This window comes from Sycon ciliatum, chromosome 2 (assembly GCF_964019385.1).
Source record: "Sycon ciliatum chromosome 2, ocSycCili1.1, whole genome shotgun sequence".
NCBI lineage: Eukaryota > Metazoa > Porifera > Calcarea > Leucosolenida > Sycettidae > Sycon > Sycon ciliatum.
In genome coordinates this window covers 7,772,862-7,788,569 of record NC_088644.1, presented here as the reverse complement: position 1 = coordinate 7,788,569, position 15,708 = coordinate 7,772,862, and the positions used below count along the sequence as shown (strand labels likewise).

The window sequence follows — 15,708 nt, the reverse complement described above, 5'->3', positions numbered from 1 at the left end:
AAACGCCTACATCTGTACAAAATAGTACAACAATTATGTACCATTGTTTTGGAGCCCTTCACTTCAGTGAGGTTTATATTAATTATTTGGATGGAAGATGTGGCTTCGACTACGGAGTAGAACGTTGAATGTCTGAAGTGATTAGTAGCATTCTAGTTCGCCATGGCGAGCCGATGCGGAGTTTTTTAGTCAAGAAAGAAACCGCCGGGTAGCTCGCGCACTTCACTCGTGGTCGCTTGGTAAGAAGTCAATTGTATTTCCATTATTTTCATCGCGTTCCTTGCTCAGCAAATTACATCAATTTACGATTACTCTTGTTGCGTTAAGATTAGAGGATTATTGCATTTGCATCAGGCTGCATGTATACTGGGAACCTCTGGCAACGTTTCTGGAAGCTGTCCAATGGAGCATGGCCAGGATCATTGTGTAACACAGCGTAGAGAAAGAAAAAAGAGCCAGCAGCTCAATGCTACATCACGACGTATTGCATAGTTATGCACTGTGCATCCTCATGTGCAGACTATCCCTGGGAACAGCTGAGTCTATGCATAGGTAGCGTGAAGTCGCTATAAAAGTCGCTTATAAAAATAAAAAAGTAAAGTATCGTGTCCGTTCCCGAAGGGACCTCACAACGGCCGCTATCACCCCGTAAACCCAAGTCGCTTATGCCGCCAGACTTATTCTTGTACATGTACAAGCTAATGTGAGAGTGAGGCATGTAGTCAAACCAGATATTAGGGAGGTTTCGCTCTACGTAATTACGTATGAAAATCCGTACGTTGTACGCGCCAGGGAGCGAGGGCAACTTTCCTACGTAAATCTCCCTACAGATTTCCGTAGGAAAGCTCTTTCCTACGTGGGGTCCTCCGTTGGACTTTTTGAAATATTTTTCGCATTTTCCGGATTTATCCATGGACACTTTCAAGCCGCGCGAAACAAAAGGTACACACCGTACACCACGTCCAAAATAAAATGGAAAACGCGTTTCGGTTCGTGGTGCATGCGGTGGGCGCATGCAGCCAACGCGTCTCCAAAACAACAAGGCATTGATTCTATCAAGAGTACATAAACCAGAGTGTGCAACTCGGGATGGTTCCTGTGGGAGCGTAATTCGTGCAGTACGTCATTTCTGACGGCATGGTAAGCCACAGGTACGGTGAAAAGTTGCGTAACCAGTCACGGTGGTGCAGGTCACTGAGTTTGTCCTGATTTCGGTTTTTTGATACGGACAGCCTGGTGAATTTACTTGTCGGTGGATGTACGCAGCGTACACAGTCACACAAAAACACTGAAATCCTGAAACAGGGCGTCTAAAATCAAGCAAACTTGGCTGATTTCCGGGCTATGGCACGACAATTTGAGCTGTACGCAAGGCGCGGCTTGGCTAACCTCATCAGGGTGACGTAGTGCACGAACTGCGCTGTTTCAGATGTGATATGCACAGTTGCACGCTCTGGTTTATGTACACTTGATTCTATCAAGAGTATAATGACCCCCCCCCCCCCCCCCACAAGAGTGTGCAACTCTGCATATGGGGTCTCCGACGGCGAAAACTCACATCACGTGTCTCAGATACGTTCGTACTGCGTACAAACGAAGCATAGCATGCGCGCAATCCGAGTATCTGCCGCGATCATGCTGGAGATTTGCATACCCGCAGTGAGTTTCTGTCAGAGAGTGCTTTTTTTATTACTCCGCTGCTCGCTAAAAACGGGCTGGAAACGTACAACTGCGACACTGCACCACGTGATGTGAGTTTTCGCCATCGGCGTACCCCATAGAAAGGGTATCAGGAGTTGCACACTCTTGGGGGGGGGGGGGGGGGGGGGTATATACTCTTTATTCTATGTACTGTCGTGGGCATGGAAAGCGCCCTTAGCGCGTACAGAACGTTGCAGACAGTGCACATGTTGATCCGATGCGACCAGCGCACTGCAGAGCGTAAATGAATGTGTGCTCGTACCGCTTACTCACAGCTGCATGGCCAGCGCCCTGGGGCCGCTAGACGTGCGGTCGGATTTCCATTTCCACAACAGTATGTAATTAATAATCATATCCACAATAAAAACCAGGCCCATCTGCAAATGGCACGTCCTGGAAATCAAGATTGTACATGTATTCATTCAAAACAAGCTGCTACCGTATTCCCCGGGGTCAGAGGCGCATCGTGGTAGAAGTAGGGGCGTCGAAACCGGTGCAGCCACAGCCGCACCAATAATTTTATCTTGTGATTTGAAGCAATAAAATTTGGGCTCGATTTCCAAAAGGTTTCCCCGAGGGAGACCCCCCCCCCCCCCCCACACACACACCTTTTCACAGCCGCGGTGAAGGAAGAACTCGCTGACTTCATCAGTGTAGCGCGCGTGCGGCCCAGAACATCTAAGGGCATCACAGACCTGTTATTGCGACAACCATGGCGATATAAGTGTTCGTGGAAACAAGTGCAGGAAATTCAAAATTTTGAACCAGTGATTAGCTTGTCGTTCCGAATGAATACCTTGGCGTGGTCTTTTACTGGGAATGGCAAAGGCATGGTGGAAATGAGTTTTCGCTGTGCGCAGGTTCTTGGAATACCTTTTTCTACACGCAGCAGCCGCGAGTGTAAGGGTTCTCCAGCTCCAGCACGGCTGGGAGAGGCCGATGAATTTCTTCCTCAGGAGTGCCGCGGAACCGGTCCTTTGTTTCCCAGATGGGATAGAGGGTGCAAGGCCCGAAGCAGAGGACGCAGCCATTGTCAACTGAAAGCCAAAACTCATCAAAAAGCTAAAAGTCACAAGAGGGAGCAATCTCGACCCCGGTCTCGATCTACACGCGTGTTTTTTTTTATCTCCCACCAGTTACAAAACAATAAATAAGATAAATTGTGCACTCATAACAACAGCAAAAAATGAAGAAAGTCAAGTTCCATAACGTTTTCTTGTGACTGTCATCAGTGGAACGCCGTCACATAAAAATGTAATAACTAAAACACACACTTATATACATGTAGCTAATATGGTTTCAGGTAGAAATACAGCAGCCAGCAAGTACAAAAAAGCGAAGTTTGCACCTTTGCAATGTGTGAATATAGTGTATGTGAGAAAGGTATTGGCAGATGAATGTGATACTGTGTGAATGAATGTAATGGTGCGTGTGTATTACTTGAAGAGTGTGAGTGATACAACGTTTTCTTTCGTATTCCGTGGAGGCCACGGAAACATCCGCTGCCTATTGCTACACCTAGCACGGCTCACAATTCAGAAACAGAAACATCGACTAATTCTATGGAGAACGAGCAGACTAATCTGGTTCCCCTCTCGGAAACCGGACCACGGCAAGGGAGGCCGCCGGACGGTCACTCCTCGACAAACCATGTTGCTACAACGGTAAGAGCGGAAGGGGAACAACTTGAAAACAGAGCAGAACCGAGGAAAAGCAAGAGACTAGCAGAGGCACGACTGAGACAAGTGGAGAACGCAAGGCAAGGAGACACAGGAGGAAGCACAAGCATGGCACAGGACGAATCAAGGAGAGGGAAGCGGTGTCGCGAGGAGATGGAGACTGATTACGACGAATACGAGGACGATGGAATGGACGGCGGCATTGGAGTGGAGGTGGAGGATGAGAGTAGTGATGAGGAGGAGTTTGATGTTGACAAGGTTTTATATAAGACAACAGAGAGGTTGTGCGTAACGAAAATTCATAACAATCTTACAGAATGTGAGCAGTTCGGACGTTGTGAAAGTTCGTAAAGAAAATCTGTTGTGCGCAGTGAAAACGTAGTGTGTCCATGGTGACCCGTTTGAGTACTTTTCCGCTGTGGATTTCTAACTTCGGTTCTATTTTTTAATTTTGGATCATGTGTGTTCCGGAGAGCAAGCAGTTTTCATTGATTGTACAGTGTGAAACAGAGAGGTTCCAGGCTGTCCACTAGAGTGCTCAGTACCGAAAGTCAGAGCTAGTTCCAACAAGAATAAGAGGATTAAACAAGCGTTTTTACTCCAAGCTTCACGCACTAAGCGATCATCAGATGATCATGAGATGATCGCTTAGGCTGCAACCACACTAGGTACAAAACTGCGTAAACGCAACTTTTCTGCTTGTGTCGTCAAGGAAACGCAAAACGTACTGCGTTTCGTTTCAGCAAACCGGGTACCCCTGTAGAAAGCAACTTTTCGCCTTTTCCTTGCGTTTCGCTCGGTTCTTCATACGGGTAGATGTTTCTTGTTGAGGCTTGCACTGTGTCGGTAGTAGACGGCTTCCTTGTCAGTGCAGTTTGTAGTATTTGAGATTTCATCTGCCAGGGCTTTGCTTTCAGTATAATTTCCGGACAGTCCTGTTGCCTGCTGTTGTTAGTTCGAGATGCCGCGCAACTACATTGTATTTCGCTGATAATCTCGAATTGAGAAGCTCATGCAGCTTGGGGCAGCGTACCATGAAGACGAAGCAGGGCCAGATGACAGCCTGGAGCGGACCATCCGAGAGAAGGAGATGACCGAGGCCTTGAACGTGTATGTCAAGGCGCTCGCGACTCTTTTTCAAACTACTACTACATGTAGTACAATACATTTTCACAGGGCTATTTTTTCTGGGACCCAGAAATGTAGACAAAACGCAAGGATTCCTTGCGCATGAAATGGCAGTGTGGATGCGACTTTGCGTTATCTAAAAGCTGAACGCAAACGCGTACTTGATTTTGTACGTAGTGTGGTTGCAGCCTAAGTGCGTGAAACTCAGCGTAAAAACACTTTTTTCATCCTCTTTAATATTCTTGTCGGATTGTACGGTGTGTGTAGTTTGTACTTGTACAAGTAGTTGTAGTGGTTTGAGCATTTTTCTTGGGTTTGGAAGAGTTAGGGGCCTATTATATGTGCAACTCCAGCCCGGGCTGGAGCGAGCGGGCCAGCCCGCCAAGGGTGTTTACATGTGCAAGGCAGGGCTGGTCACCAGCCCGCTGTGGGTTTATAAGCGCTGAGCACACGCCAGCCTGTTGTGAGTATGCAGCAGACACACTACGACTGTAGTGTGCTGCCCCGGGCTGAAACGCAGGGCTGCAAGCCATACTCAGGACAGTCAGGTTATAAACCTAAACACTTTTTTTTCTCACACAATGTATTCTTCTGCTGATTTCTTTTCCCGCTGTGGCACATGTTTGGTGTGTTGTATCACCTCGTTTCTTTTTCCTGTTTTTCACATTTTTAGCTGTCCATATCAAAGTATTTTGCAAGTAGTTCCCCTTCCATTTTAATGTAAATCATGCTTGTCGACAAATAAACAAACAAGCAGTCACGTGCTCCTGGGTGCCCAAATCACCTGGTCACCACGCCAGTAGGCGACAACTTTCACACCAAGGTTCAACTCGAGTTCAACTCGAGTGACAGGACTGCACCCAAAAAAGGTCAAACAGGCTAGTAAGTTGTACCCTGCAGGCACGGTGACCAGGTGACTGGTGTACGCAGGAGCACGTGACCGCTTGTTCAACCATGTTCGATTGGGAATAAAGGAGGAACGCTGCATCGCAGCCTTTTCGGACCAAAACCAATCGACTCAGCGTCCAAAAGACTACAACATATGGTCCAATCGCGGTCATCCATGCTTTTATAAGAACGAAATGGCGCTTTTAGTGACATTTTGCATACAAATCCCCATCTGGTAGGGCGCAGTCACTCAGTTTCGGTGGAAGTGTGCGAGTTCGATTGGGATTCAAGTAGGAAGGGAGCGTCTCAGCTTTCTCGGACCAAGACCATTCGACTCAGCACCCCGAAGACTGCAACTGGTGAAATTTTGATTTTTGCCTTAACTTCCCCTTTAAAATGTTCTGCATGATGCTGAACGTCGTTTTAGTTATTAAACGTTGAATGGGTTTTTTCATCATATTTTCCATTTCCATTTCACGATAAATTGAAATTCTGAGCTCCAACACTCGAAACAGTGTGCCGAGGTTTATTCTGTGAACTGATCACTCGGTCAAAGAGACAGCTGTGAAATGTCCTTCGGTGTGGAAAGCTCTCTATGAATGGGAGTTCGGTGAAATGTCGTCCTGTGAATCGCCGTTCGAGGTAGAGTCGTTCTGTGAACTGGTTTTCGTCTATCCGTCGTAGACGCCCGGAATCTAAGCCGTGCCCATTTTTTCGGGCCCAAAATTCGTATTTTGTTGACATTCGGTGTATAAGCCGCACGTCAGACTTTTTTAAACTAATTACTTGATGGGTATCGACATGCAAGACGTTCCTAATGGTTAAAAAGTTGAGAAGCACGACTGAAGTTCTTCTACAGTATTTCCCCGTAAGTTAGTTCTCCCCAATGACTTAGTACCCCCCTATAAAAAATACGCTTTCCACTGCCGAGGTTATCACCCCGAAAGACAGTTCCCCCCGAAAGATAGTAAGTTCGTACCCGTCCTACATGTACAGACACCGTACAGTACATACATCATATGCACGGACACTAGAGTTGCGCAGGCTTCCCACTGCGTGACATTTACCCCCGATAAAAATGTACTCCCCGAAAGATAGTACTCATGTGGCTGCTAAGTTCGAAAGTTAGTACGTACTAACTTACGGGGAAATACGGTAATATTTCTAGTGTGTCCTTCACTCGGAACTGACAGCATGTAGAAGCTTCGTGCTATTTAAATACAATGATGCATTGCAGTTCATGAAAAAGAGAGAGAGAGAGAGAGAATAGTGTACATTTATAAAGACAAGTATTTAAAAAGTCTAACAAATGAGAGAGAGAGAAGAGGGAGGGAGAATGTTTTTTTGTTACCAGGATTTGATATCCAGCTTTTGTTTTCTTCTCTGTGTGCCGTTGCTACTGTTGTTGTTCTTTTGTTCAGAGCCGCCGGTTTGTGCGCTATGGCATCTCAAGCCACCAGTCACAGCATGCCACCTGTCGGGTTAGGCTCGTCGCGCCATCCATGCATTGGCACTGTGGAAAGTGATGGCACGCCCAGCAACAGTGGCAATGAGTCTGATGGCCGCCAGCCGCAGGGCAGCAGCGGCAGGTGGCGTGTGCGGGAGGGTGGCGGCCGCCGAACACCGACGCACAGCGGCCTACTGAAGCGTCGTGTACCACAGCACGGTGAGAGGCAGATGCGGAAGAAAAGTGACGTAACCACCATGAAGGAATGCATTAAAAGTATGGAAAAGTTCCTTAAACCAACGGAAGCCAGTAAGCTCCCTGCTGGTCGCTCCTCGTTCTTTCTCATCTGTCTAGTCTTGCTCCTATGTGTGTTAGCTGCCTTGTCACCTCGGATTCTACCCAGAATCATCTCCTTCGTGACGTCGCGCCTTGTGTTTGAGCATGTACCCGGTGCTCACCCGGTGACATAGATCATGTACGGCTGTAACCTTCTACTCTAGTCGTTGCACGAGGTTGGGTGCTGCTGGCGGCGTGCCGTGCCGCTTTGGAACTGTCCCCGCTCACCGCGGACACTGCCTGCGCGCGTCCTGCGATCGACGGGGCGGCGCACGTCGGTTTGGTCCCCGGGGTGTTTTTGCCGCCGGAAGAAAAGTGAGACTTCGGCCCGGACCAGGCAAACGCAGAAGTCTGCCATGTCCAAATGGCGGAGCTCAACTGGCGTCGAACGTTGCTGAGGTATGACGCCACCTTCTGTCGTAGCTCCCAGTATAGCTTGATATGATCATCATAATATCATTATGGTATTTATATTTTATCCAAACGGCATTTCCAATCCCATCAGAGCTGCTGATGCTGCTAGCACCCATCTGTCCCATTGCCAGAGGCCTTGCATGTGCTATCCACGCTGATTTCCAACCACGCTTTCTTGATAATATTTTCATTGAAATGTTGTTTTTTATCTAGTAGAGTTAGGCATCCGAACGCTGCTATTTGCCGACCTATTACCCAGTACACTCCCCTGTCTTGTCATGAGCTTTATATCAAATTTTCTATCATCATCACCTGCTCACCATTGGGCCGGCTTTGCTGGCCATAGCGCTGTTTGCAGAGGTTTTTTTTTAACAGATGTCAGTTCAGCTGCACTTTATGTAGTAAATGTGTTGGAAAGAGTTCAGCTCTTGTGTCCTCTCCGTCTCTGGCCTCCTCCGTGTTTAGTCGTGTACACTATTGAGCTTGTTCTGTGTTTTAAACACGGCACGCCAGCATGCTGGTCTGTACACATTGCATCATGCTTCCTTCGAGGACCTGTCTGTACACATTGCATCATGCTTCCTTCGAGGACCTGTCTGTACACATTGCATCATGCTTCCTTCGAGGACCTGTCTGTACACATTGCATCATGCTTCCTTCGAGGACCTGTCTGTACACATTGCATCATGCTTCCTTCGAGGACCTGTCTGTACACATTGCATCATGCTTCCTTCGAGGACCTGTCTGTACACATTGCATCATGCTTCCTTCGAGGACCTGTCTGTACACATTGCATCATGCTTCCTTCGAGGACCTGTCTGTACACATTGCATCATGCTTCCTTCGAGGACCTGTCTGTACACATTGCATCATGCTTCCTTCGAGGACCTGTCTGTACACATTGCATCATGCTTCCTTCGAGGACCTGTCTGTACACATTGCATCATGCTTCCTTCGAGGACCTGTCTGTACACATTGCATCATGCTTCCTTCGAGGACCTGTCTGTACACATTGCATCATGCTTCCTTCGAGGACCTGTCTGTACACATTGCATCATGCTTCCTTCGAGGACCTGTCTGTACACATTGCATCGCGCATCATGCTTCCTTCGAGGACCTGTCTGTACACATTGCATCATGCTTCCTTCGAGGACCTGTCTGTACACATTGCATCATGCTTCCTTCGAGGACCTGTCTGTACACATTGCATCGCGCATCATGCTTCCTTCGAGGACCTGTCTGTACACATTGCATCATGCTTCCTTCGAGGACCTGTCTGTACACATTGCATCATGCTTCCTTCGAGGACCTGTCTGTACACATTGCATCATGCTTCCTTCGAGGACCTGTCTGTACACATTGCATCATGCTTCCTTCGCGAGGACCTGTCTGTACACATTGCATCATGCTTCCTTCGAGGACCTGTCTGTACACATTGCATCATGCTTCCTTCGAGGACCTGTCTTTTCCTGTTTCCATGCTACTGTAAAAGCCATATATATAATTATAACGAAGTGCTAACTCTAACGAGTTAACGAGGAGAAATCTGTCGTTAAAATAGAAATCGATACATATACTGTCCTATTGAGCGTTGAGAATGAGTGAGAATCGTTACCTTTCGTACACGTTAACTAGTCAATTTTGGGAAATCGTTATATATGCGCCTCGTTAGAATAATGGCTTTTACAGTAATTCCTGCAAACGGTATTTTATTCAAGCTACTCAGGAACAATCTTTTCTAAGACTCGGGAACAACCTTGGCAAATTTGTGTACTAGTCTGTCCCCTTGGAAAAACGCGATTCCGCGGCCGCGGCAAATTTCGCAGAAATTGCCATCATCCGCGGAAATCACGGAATCCACACTATTGCCCGCGGAATTTGAATTTTTTAGGATTAATTAGTTAAATTTCTACTCAGAAAGCAGCAGAAAAACTACTTTGCGATCTGTTTGAGCACATTATGCTCTTGCGAGTGTAGGTGAGTGCAGAATCTCCAAGATTCTTCACTCTCATTCAGTTTGTGACTGCAAACGCTAGTGTGAAAAGTACTCCTTCATGCAAGGAGGGTGAAAAACTTGCAGACAGTGCCGCAGATTTTTGATTTTACTACAGAAAATGCCGCAGAAAACCCCCCTTTTCCCCGCGGAATTTGCCGCGGAATATTGAATTATTGGCCGCGTTTTTCCAAAGGGACAGACTAGTATAAGGGCCCAACCTCGCATAGTAGTAGTAGTAGATAGTAGTAGATTTTATTATTTTACTAGGGGAGTCCCAACAGGCGTTGCCTTTTTACTGGGAACCCTAGGTGAATTTTTACCATGTTTACATACAGAGTAAGAGACGGGGCCTGACGGCAGTCAGTGGGAAGAGCATTCCATCTGTCTGCCGCCAGGAAAGAAATAGAACGCATGCCATATTGCGTAGAAACAGGCGGAAGAACTAATGCGCGCTGTGCCTGGCCGCGCGTGCGAGCCTGGTGTCCAGGCACAGCAGCCCTAAGCTGGAACAAGGATTGGAGAAGGGGACTAGCAAGATGTGGGGTCAAGCAGCGGTACACGAAAACATAGAGTTTAAGATTTGTGCGCTGTTCAAAAGAATAGAGATGATATTTGCGGAGAACAATTTCAGTAGACATCATACGGTCAAACCCAAAAACTTTCTTCATTGCTATGTGACTGACCGTCACGATTTTATTGAACAGGGTGGCGCTGAGACAGTGCAGATAAGCGTTACTGGCATAGTCGAGAGTCGATTGCACAATGGATAAATAGAACGTCCTCTTCGCTTCAGGTGTTAGGTTTTTTCGGCCATGTCTGAAGGCGGCAATCTTGCCGAACACCGCACCGCAGACCTTCTCGACTTGCGGCTGGAAGGTGAGATGCTCGTCGATGAGTAGTCCGAGATACTTCACGGTGGCTGCAGGGGTGAGGGGCTTGCCTTTACAAACTAGGGGGATTGGTAGATGCGGCACAGGTTGGCGTGGGCGCCGAAGGACCAGGAACTGCGTCTTGTCAGGGTTCATGAGAAGTCCTTTGTCATCAAGGTAGAGCTCCAGAGCGCTAAGGTCATCCTGAAGCTTTCGCAGCATGACAGAGAGGTCCGTTCCAATGACGAAAAAGGCGATGTCATCGGCATAGAGCTGAGAAATACTGTTCCGAACAATCTGTGGAACCTTGCGGATGTAGACGCAAAAGAGGAGGGGGCCAAGGACGGACCCTTGCGGAACTCCCCTGGTGCAGGGCACAGTCCCACCACGCTCCCCATTGACCACGACTTGTTGACTTCTGGAGGACAGATAGTCCGCGAACCACTTCAGCACCGAGCCGCCTAGCCCTACGTCAGCCAGCTCGTTGACCAGTTGTTGATGCTGTACACGGTCGAAATGCATGCATTCTCGCCTTTACTGCCCCCACCGTGGGGATTGCTTGCCAAAGAAGTGCTGTCACCATGGTCACCAACATGAACTGCTCCTCGGTCGGTTGGCATAGAGACCACCGTGAAGTAACAGTGTAGTCCTGTAGTCATGAATCAGGCTTATCTGAATAGAATGTAACGGGGGCTATCTGGCATTATCGATAATTTTCACGAAATGAAAAAGCTTAGTTAGGACCCTCCCCCCTGAACAAAAATAGATTGACTTTACAGCAAGAATGCCTTGATGTCTCACATACCTGGATTTTTTCAAAACGAAACTCCCCTTGACCCACCCACCCATATACGAAACTTTTTTCTCTTCATGTAAAAGATCGATAATTATAATAATAATAATTATTATTATTATCTTTATTTGAGGGATGACCCAGATGCAGGTAACCTATCGAGGGGTTATGGACGGCCCCTGAATAAACAGGTGGCTGAGTATGTGGCACTGTGCCGGGAAGAGCATAATCATTGATCATGTGCGTGCTGCATGGTTGAATATGGAAGATTGAAAAGAATTGTAGCTCAGATTGTCAATCTAATTAAATTTTTATCTTTTGCTGTATTTTGCAGAATCCATGTGGGGTCTCCCATAACGTTATTCCGTATTTTCACGGAAACTGTGTAATTCTACCATTGCCCGCACGGTACAAATTATTATTTCATGGCATGGTATCCCGCAGTATGGAAACATACTATCTGTATGCCGCGTGCCATCATCAGGCGGGAGATCTCAGATCTCCTGATTTTGTTGATATTTTTGATACATCCCCCTATGTCCCGACCAGAAGTGAAGCCTCGCGTATACTTGATGCGGATTTTGCGACAAGTACATGTACATTATTACTTCGAAGTACGTATTACATAATTATGCTATAGCCATGCATTGTACAGCGGTGCACTCGAGTTGTAGTTCGGTACTTGTTCCCAATCGAACACGGCTGAGTAAGCGGTCACATGCTCGTGCGTACACCAGTCACCTCGTCACTGTGCGTGCAGGCTACAATTTTCACACCAAGGTTCAACTCGAGTGACAGGAACACGACCAAAATAATAGGCTAGTTGTAGCCTGCGGGCACGGTGACCAGGTGACTGGTGTACCCATGAGCACGTGACCACTTACTCAACCGTGTTCGATTGCGAATCGCGATCATCCGCGCTTTTATAAGAACGAAATGGTGCTTTAGTGACATTTTTGCATACAAATCACCATCTAGCAGGGCACAGTCACCCAGTTTCGGTGGAAGTGGCGAGTTCGATTGGGAAAGGAGGAAGGGAGCGTCTCAGCTTCCTGAGACCAAGACCTATCGACTTAACACCTCGAAGACTACAACTGGTGAAAATTTGATTTTAGGGTATACATGTACTTCCCCTTTATAAACTTCAACATGTAGTCTGCCTGTACAGCACTTGTACACAGTCATACGATTCCATGCCATTTCAGCGCCCTCGATCGAGTTCAGCGCCAACCAGGTGAGCGCGGCCGTTTCAGTGCCGTAAACCTAAGCGCCGAATTTTACAGCGCCATATATTTCAGCGCCGTATACTCCAGCGCCGAATGTCTCAGCGCCACATAAATCAGCACCATATATTTCAGCGCCAAATACGTCAGCATGATCTTTCTCAGCACAACAGATCTCAGCGCCACAGATCTCAGCGCCGTGGTTCTCAGTGCCGTTTTATTATACAATGTATGTATGAACATTGCCTGTATGTAATGACTATGACTGTGCAAATATCGACTCCGCGCTCTACTGTACCGCGCTGTACTTTATCGCGCTGTACTTGATCATGCTGAACTTCTTCGCGCTGTAAATTACCGCGCCTTACTTTTCGCGCTGAGTTGCTGGCGCTGTACTTTACCGCGCCGATAGTCATGGCGCTGAAGCCTGTGAAGGAGCTGGCGCTGTGAAATCATGCGCTGAAGTGCTGGCGCTGAAATGTATCGCGCTGAAACGGTGGTGCTGAAGTGGCAGGTCACCAGCACACTTCTGTTGTCAAACAGTGTACCATAGTGGACAGAGCGACTGTGACTCAGAGTTGCATGCACAGACGGTCAGTGCATCAGATAACAATCATGATGGACATGCGGGTAATAATTGTGTGGGGACTGGGCGCGTCAAGGCATTTCACTCAGTGTCTTTGTCTTTCTCTTTGCACACTACAATGCAGGTCCGCCATAACCGGTGCGGTTGGTCAGGTTATTACCGGGCTAACATTTTAGCCATCAACACCATCATGTTTACTACTAAGCACTATGGAGGTCATGTGTACCCGCCAAATCATACACAAAGTACTAGAAGGCACTGAAACTACCGGACCAATCAAACACTGCTTCCGGCTGTCCTGACATGATTGTGTTACTAGCGCATCCTTTGCACACATCACTAGCCTGTGACTAGGTGCATCCTTCGTGGTCTGTCGTGAAGGTACATGATGTAGATCTACGTGATATCTTTCCTCGGTTGTGGTCATTTCTCATTTTTAGGTCATTTTCATCCTTCGACTGGGCTTCGTTTTGGGCCGCTAATAGTAATACTGTTATACTTTTGTACATATCCTAGTAGAAACTATTTTTTAGTAGCTCTTTGTGAAGCCGACCATCTATTATAATCTGCATTAGGACGAGATCTCTTTACCTGGACTGGAGCAGCCGCTAGCTCCTGATTCGCCCTGCATGGTAGACCTGCCGGTCCCATCCTCTTCGCTCGCTGGTGGCCCTCTCTGAGAAAATCGGAGAATCAAATTAACTTCATGGCCTCGCCTCTTTCGCCATCGGAAGATGATCGCAGTGATTGTGCGGAGCAGCCGTCCATCCTGCTTCATGCAAGCTCCTCTGATTTCCAGCGTGTCAGCGGGGTAGTGACCCATGGCTCACGGGGTAGCATATTCGCTGCACGATGCACCCTGGACGGAGTACCGGAGAGCAAACTTTATGCACTGAAAGTAATTTCTATCACAGTAATCTCAGCAGTGGAGAGCGCATGACGGAAAGGTGTCGCCGCTCACATCGCGGCTGTAGGCGACCAAGTAAGTATTAGTTCATTATTCTTTCGAATTCGAAAGAATTTACCAAGGGGAAAAATTAGGGCAGCAAGCGACGAATTCAAATCACTTGCCGTGCACGAGACTCAGACTGGCGGGAGTGCACAAGGCATATCGTATGATTGGCTATGGCGTACTGAGTCAGGTGATGAGGCACAAGAATGATGTTCGCGTCTGGACATGGTTCGAGGACAGCATCCCAGTTGAGCTCTGGGAGCAGCTTGCCTAGCAAGCACAAAATGCCGTAGTGGCAACGTCCCTATCCCGTGGTGGTCGTCGGGCACAGTTTGTGCTGTTTGACCTCTATGAGCAATCAGTGGCGGATAATCTGAAAAGCTGTAGCCGCAACCAGCCAGAGCCTTCATCGGTGCCGTATGCACACGTCTTAAAAGAAACGGGCCACGCAGATGCCGGACGCTGTGTGTTTCTTGCAGAAAAATGACATCGTGCTGTGCGACCTGAAACTGGAACGCCTACTGCCGAGCAGCGATGACGATGCCCGCGGCTGGCCTGTCAGGCTTCAGTCATGAACAGTACCTGTTCCGGACAGTCCTGCATCTGGTGCGGCGAGGTATCTCTGGGGAGGGTATCTCTGGGGAGGGTATCTCTGGGGAGGGTATCTGGAAGACCTGGCTGACAGTGACAACTTGCAGCCGCTGATCATGGTTGCGCCGGAGGTCATCAACCGGTCGGCGAGTGGAGGTACTAGTGCACGATGGGCCGAGTCGCACACTGACTTTGCCAGTCAGACTGGCTGGGTTCTAGGTGTCCTCATGTATGAGATCATCATGCAGTCTCACCCCCTAAGCGATTGCCCGGGCGGTGTTCACCGTCGCCATGGTTACGTAGTAAGATGCGATGTGGGAACTACGTACATCAGGCAATTGCCGTGTGAATACACGGTGGAATTCAGCCCTATTGTGACGGCGTTGCTGGAGTTTGACCCGCACCAGCGCCCGGCACTAAGCGGCGCTCAGCTCTAACTGACGGCTATTCACACCGGCAAGGGAGACCAGCTGCTGAGCGAAGTTAAAAATGCTTGCCGGGAGCATGAGCGACTTAAGTTGGCCAATAAGATGCTCCGTGTCGAGAAAGATCGACTTGAAGAGCAGCGTGCCCGTGTCTATGAGGAGCTTGATAAAGCCGAAGGCAAAAATGCGTCACTACGGAGAGAAATCGACTAAAGAGGTCTAAGGCCAAGCTGGATAAGCTCATGTTAAGATATGTGAACATGCCGCTGGTGGCTATGCTTGAAGGGACCAGCGCTAGGCGCATGAACCTAAGGAAGTGCTGCATCACGCTGCATCCTGGCAAAGGTGTTGCTGTGGGTGACTTGGGTGAAGACAGACTAGCGGCGCTCTGTGCAGACGTGATGGAGTCATTGAATGACATAGCAGGGGCGTAGGAGGGGTTTTGGAAGTGGTACGACCGAAGGTCGGTGCGGCGGAAGGCCGTGTTGGAGGGGGGTCCGGGGGACGTCCCCCGGGAAAATTTTGTAAAAAGGACACAAAATCCTGCGTTCTGGGAGTTACTTCTGGCCAGGGAGTAGTAAAATACACTACTCCCTGCTTCTGGCACAGAGTGCAGTCGAGTCGAGTACAGTACTCAGTACGACTGCAGATGCATAACAGATCTACGAGTACGAGTCTAG

The 15,708-nt window shown here is 48.2% G+C and overlaps 1 long non-coding RNA gene across 1 annotated transcript; it reads left to right on the top strand.

Moving 5' to 3' along the window:
• The first annotated feature begins 51 nt into the window (after positions 1-51).
• On the top strand, positions 52-8,033 carry LOC135808498 (uncharacterized). Its single transcript, XR_010552085.1, has 2 exons — positions 52-239; positions 6,818-8,033. It is a non-coding gene; the product is annotated as an uncharacterized LOC135808498 (long non-coding RNA).
• The last annotated feature ends 7,675 nt before the right edge of the window (positions 8,034-15,708 follow it).